The 6,225-nt window shown below is 47.9% G+C and overlaps 1 non-coding gene across 1 annotated transcript; it reads right to left on the bottom strand.

Annotated features, from left to right (window-relative positions):
• Positions 1-4,003: 4,003 nt before the first annotated feature.
• Positions 4,004-4,075, bottom strand: trnad-guc (transfer RNA aspartic acid (anticodon GUC)). Its single transcript has one exon. It is a non-coding gene; the product is annotated as a tRNA-Asp (tRNA).
• Between the last annotated feature and the right edge of the window lie 2,150 nt (positions 4,076-6,225).

The following is a 6,225-nucleotide window of genomic DNA, read 5'->3' as shown; positions in this document are numbered from 1 at the left end:
CCTGATCCCGTGTGACTTCACCTTTTGTACTAGTCTACCATGAGGGACCTTGTCAAAGGCCTTACTGAAGTCCATATAGACAACATCTACTGCCCTACCTGCATCAATCATCTTAGTGACCTCCTCGAAAAACTCTATCAAGTTAGTGAGACACAACCTCCCCTTCACAAAACCGTGCTGCCTCTCACTAATACGTCCATTTGCTTCCAAATGGGAGTAGATCCTGTCTCGAAGAATTCTCTCCAATAATTTCCCTACCACTGAAGTAAGGCTCACCGGCCTGTAGTTCCCGGGATTATCCTTGCTACCCTTCTTAAACAGAGGAACAACATTGGCTATTCTCCAGTCCTCGGGACATCCCCTGAAGACAGCGAGGATCCAAAGATTTCTGTCAAGGCCTCAGCAATTTCCTCTCCAGCCTCCTTCAGTATTCTGGGGTAGATCCCATCAGGCCCTGGGGACTTATCTACCTTAATATTTTTTAAGACACCCAACACCTCGTCTTTTTGGATCACAATGTGACCCAGGCTATCTACACCCCCTTCTCCAGACTCAACATCTTCCAATTCCTTCTCTTTGGTGAATACTGATGCAAAGTATTCATTTAGTACCTCGCCCATTTCCTCTGGCTCCACACATAGATTCCCTTGCCTATCCTTCAGTGGGCCAACCCTTTCCCTGGCTACCCTCTTGCTTTTTATGTACGTGTAAAAAGCCTTGGGATTTTCCTTAACCCTATTTGCCAATGACTTTTCGTGACCCCTTCTAGCCCTCCTGACTCCTTGCTTAAGTTCCTTCCTACTTTCCTTATATGCCACACAGGCTTCGTCTGTTCCCAGCCTTTTAGCCCTGACAAATGCCTCCTTTTTCTTTTTGACGAGGCCTACAATATCACTCGTCATCCAAGGTTCCCGAAAATTGCCGTATTTATCTTTCTTGCTCACAGGAACATGCCGGTCCTGTATTCCTTTCAACTGACACTTGAAAGCCTCCCACATGTCAGATGTTGATTTGCCCTCAAACATCCGCCCCCAATCTATGTTCTTCAGTTCCCGCCTAATATTGTTATAATTAGCCTTCCCCCAATTTAGCACATTCATCCTCGGACCACTCTTATCCTTGTCCACCAGTACCTTAAAACTTACTGAATTGTGGTCACTGTTACCGAAATGCTCCCCTACTGAAACATCTACCACCTGGCCGGGCTCATTCCCCAATACCAGGTCCAGTACCGCCCCTTCCCTAGTTGGACTGTTTACATATTGTTTTAAGAAGCCCTCCTGGATGCTCCTTACAAACTCCGCCCCGTCTAAGCCCCTGGCACTAAGTGAGTCCCAGTCAATATTGGGGAAGTTGAAGTCTCCCATCACCACAACCCTGTTGTTTTTACTCTTTTCCAAAATCTGTCTACCTATCTGCTCCTCTATCTCCCGCTGGCTGTTGGGAGGCCTGTAGTATACCCCCAACATTGTGACTGCACCCTTCTTATTCCTGATCTCTACCCAAATAGCCTCACTGCCCTCTGAGGTGTCCTCTCGCAGTATAGCTGTGATATTCTCCCGAACAAGTAGCGCAACTCCGCCTCCCCTTTTACATCCCCCTCTATCCCGCCTGAAACATCTAAATCCTGGAACGTTAAGCTGCCAATCCTGCCCTTCCCTCAACCAGGTCTCTGTAATGGCAACAACATCATAGTTCCAAGTAGTAATCCAAGCTCTAAGTTCATCTGCCTTACCCGTAATGCTCCTTGCATTAAAACATATGCACTTCAGGCCACCAGACCCGCTGTGTTCAGCAACTTCTCCCCGTCTGCTCTGCCTCAGAGCCACACTGTCCCTATTCCCTAGTTCTCCCTCAATGCTCTCACCTTCTGACCTATTGCTCCCGTGCCCACCCCCCTGCCATACTAGTTTAAACCCTCCCGTGTGACACTAGCAAACCTCGCGGCCAGGATATTTATGCCTCTCCGGTTTAGATGCAACCCGTCCATTTTATATAGGTCACACCTGCCCCGGAAGAGCTCCCAGTGGTCCAGATAACGGAAACCCTCCCTCCTACACCAGCTGTTTAGCCACGTGTTTATCTGCCCTATCTTCCTATTTCTAGCCTCACTGGCACGTGGCACAGGGAGTAATCCCGAGATTACAACCCTCGAGGTCCTGTCTTTTAACTTTCTGCCTAGCTCCCTGAACACCTGCTGCAGGACCTCATGCCCCTTCCTGCCTATGTCGTTAGTACCAATATGTACAACGACCTCTGCCTGTTTGCCCTCCCCCTTCAGGATTCCCTCTACCCGTTCGGAGACATCCTGGACCCTGGCACCAGGGAGGCAACATACCATCCTGGAGTCTCTTTCACGTCCACAGAAGCGCCTATCTGTGCCCCTGACTATAGAGTCCCCTATTACTATTACTCTTCTGCGCTTTGACCCTCCCTTCTGAACATCAGAGCCAGCCGTGGTGCCACTGCTCTGGCTGCTGCTGTTTTCCCCTGATAGGCTATCCCCCCCGACAGTATCCAAAGGGGTATATCTGTTCGAGAGGGGGACAACCACAGGGGATTCCTGCACTGACTGCCTGCCCTTTCTGGTGGTCACCCATTTCTCTGCCTGCACCTTGGGTGTGACCACATTTACATAACTGCGATCTATGACGCTTTCCGCCACCTGCATGCTCCTAAGTGCATCCAATTGCTGCTCCAACCGAACCATGCGGTCTGTGAGGAGCTCCAGTTGGGTGCACTTTCTGCAGATGAAGCCACCCGGGACGCTGGAAGCCTCCCGGACCTGCCACATCTCACAGTCAGAGCACAGCACCCCTCTAACTGACATTGCGTCAATTAATTAAAATTAAAATTTGTCTTTTTTTTAAATACTTTTTTTAAAATTTCAAAGTTACTGTCAACTATCTGTTTCCTAGCACTAGATTTCTAATAGAAATGCGATAGCTAACTATAATACTCTCCGATCTCTGGCTTAGATATCCTCTAAATTATAATTAAGTTATTATGTTTAATTAGTTCCCAAATACTCAAATTTTTTTTTAAATTTAGGTTAGAATCCCAACCAGACACTCTGGCCACAGCTTTTCTGTGATATCACTTAAGTTTCCCCCCGACACACACAATTTGAAAAAAGGTATAAAAGTAAAAATAAGTAAAAATCACTTACTTACCTTCTTACCTTCTGAGTGTCTTAGATGTTCTCAGGTTCTCTCGCTGACAGAGACTGCTCCTCCACCTCCGAACCTTGACCTGCACAATGTTAATAATATAATAATAATATAATATGGCACTTACCTTACACCAATGGGTCTTATTATTAGGTTAGAGGAGGAGGGCGGGTGGGAGACACTACATGTGTAGTGTCTCGGGTTTCCTCTCCACCAGAATTTATTGGTTGGGGGGGGGGGGACTTGCCAGAGGTCCGCGGGTCGAACTTCCGGTTCCCGCCTTATATAAAAACAAATAAAACAGAGAAGAACAGACACGGGACCAGGCAAGGCTTTTTAAATACACTACTCACCTCCCAGAAGGCCCCTGCGCACCGCTGCCGCCGAAATCCAAAGGGCTGCTCCTGTAAAGGTAAGGCTTTTTAAATACACTACTCACCTCCAAGAAGGCCCCTGCGCACCGCTGCCGCCGAAATCCAAAGGGCTACTCCTGTAAAGGCAAGGCTTTTTAAAGTAAGTACTCACCTCCCAGAAGGCCCCTGCGCACCGCTGCCGCCGAAATCCAAAGGGCTGCTCCTGTAAAGGTAAGGCTTTTTAAATACACTACTCACCTCCAAGAAGGGCCCTGCGCACCGCTGCCGCCGAAATCCAAAGGGCTGCTCCTGTAAAGGCAAGGCTTTTTAAAGTAAGTACTCACCTCCCAGAAGGCCCCTGCGCACCGCTGCCGCCGAAATCCAAAGGGCTGCTCCTGTAAAGGTAAGGCTTTTTAAATACACTACTCACCTCCAAGAAGGCCCCTGCGCACCGCTGCCGCCGAAATCCAAAGGGAAACTCTCCCCGTCGGGGGATTGAACCCCGGTCTCCCGCATGACAGGCGGGGATACTAACCACTATACTAACGAGGAACATACCCAAGCTCTTTTCAAACTGAAACTAAAAACTGCAAAATGGCTGATCTAAAACCAAGCTCCACTCTGACATCACTGCATTTCTTAAAGGTACATTGCTTAAACATCCATTTCTTAAAAGTACTCTCACATGACACCCCTCCCCGCAACTGCTGGGGTGTTCCAGGGTCCAGGTTTGAGTGTATGTGCGAAGGTCTGTGTGTGAGAGAGTGTGTGTGAAAGAGTGTGCGTGTGTCTGAGTATGTGTGTGTGAGTGTGTGTGAGAGGGTGTGGGAGAGCGTGTGTGTGAGAGAGTATGTGTGTGAGTGTATGTGTGAGAGAGAGTGGGTATGTGTGCGAGCATACATGTGTGAGAGTATGTGTGTGAGAGAATGTATGTGAGAGACTGTATGTGTGTGAGCATGTGTGTGAGAGTGTGTGCGAAAGTGTGTGTGTGTGAGAGAGAGTGTATGTGTGTAAAAGCGCATGTGTGTGTGAGAGCATGTGTATGAAATAGTGTATGTGTGTATGAGCGTGTGTGTGTGAGAATGAATGTGCATGAGTGTGCGTGAGCGTGTAAGTGTATGTGTGTGTGTGAGCGTGTATGTGAGAGAGTATGTTCGTGAGAGTGTGTGTGTGAGCGTGTGTGTGAGCGACTGTGTGTGCGTGAGTGTGAGAGTGTGTATGAGAGAGAGTGTGTATGTGTGAGATCGTGTGTGTGTGTGTGTGAGAGTGTGTGAGAGTATGTGAGAGAGAGTGTATCAGTGTGACAGTATGTGGGTGATTGTGAAAGTGCATGAGAGAGAAGCCATTTTTAAATGCCGCCCTGATCTCGTGACCCCCCGGCATGACATTCGAACCCCCAAATCCCCAACTTACCTATAAGGGGGTCCTTAGATACCTCCCCTCACCCACACAGGGCACCCCCATGGGAAAAATGCCAGCTTGGCATCACCCCTTTGTTGCTAATTGTGTTTCTCTTAATTTGGCTCTGAAGATGGCGGCCAATATGGTCGCCTTCCTTAATTCTAATTACGTTTCGCTCTAGAGTCGGCAGGTATCTCTCGATACCGCCACAAGGTTCAGAACCGAATACTGATCAAAGACTCGATAAGTTCAAACTCAATGCTCATTTATTTACACACATAGTCCAATATACTCATGCATAAAACTCTACAAACTAAACTATCACTACTGCTAAAGCCTATACTTAGCTTCGGGCGCCCACTCAGTCAGAGGAACAATGGCCGTTGTTCGGTTCTGAGGCTGCGGGGGTCGAACTGGTCTGGAATAACAGCTAAGAGCGTCTGTCTCGTAGCATGCGTGACCTTGGACTTACTTGTTCTGATGTTGCTGTTGGGCAGGTCTCTCCTTGGTGAGAGCCGCAGCCAAGAGAGCGATTCTCTCTTGGGGGATCCTTCTTATACCCAAAATATACGCTTTTGGGCGGGCCTTGAACTTGGCCCCAATTAATTGGGCCATTTCCCAATCGTTCCTATCGATTCCCTCCAATAGAGGGGTGGGTGCCCTGATGGCTGGGTGTGTCCTAGGTGGCTGTTGGCCTGCTTTGTTCTGGTCTCCTCTGGCGCCAGGGTGTCTGCCTTGGTATCGTTTACTTAAGTGTTACTCATTTGTCCCCGGGGATGGCTCATTAGTATGGTAATGGTTTTGCAGTTTCGGTCTTGTCTGGGAGCTGCAGCTCCAATCAACAGACAAACCCTGCACCTGCTTGCTTTCGTAGTATTGTCCATTTTCCCTGCAATCTTTGCAAAGTGTCCATTTTGTAATTGGGAGGCGACCATCCCAGATGGCTACACTACCTCCTTGTGATCCTCAATGCGAAGCGTGAAGGATCACATTACTGCGTCATCTTCGTTCTCTGACCAAGCAGGGTACCCATAAGCAGTTCATGGGCTCTACACTGCCCTATCCTATGAAACGCAATTTTTACCTAAAATCATTTTACTTACATACATCATTATAAAACTCTGCGGGGCGCTATGACATTCAGGCATGTATTACAAAATAAAAAAACTGGAACCTCTAACTATCCTCAATAAACTATCCTCACTCAAACAATCAACAATAATCTACAACACTTTAAACTGTACAAATAGCAGCAACACAAGTTTCTCTGGCTTGGCAGTCAAGCACAGAGGTTTACATTT

Source organism: Scyliorhinus torazame, chromosome 3 (assembly GCF_047496885.1).
Source record: "Scyliorhinus torazame isolate Kashiwa2021f chromosome 3, sScyTor2.1, whole genome shotgun sequence".
NCBI lineage: Eukaryota > Metazoa > Chordata > Chondrichthyes > Carcharhiniformes > Scyliorhinidae > Scyliorhinus > Scyliorhinus torazame.
This window is presented reverse-complemented; position numbering and strand designations above follow the sequence as displayed.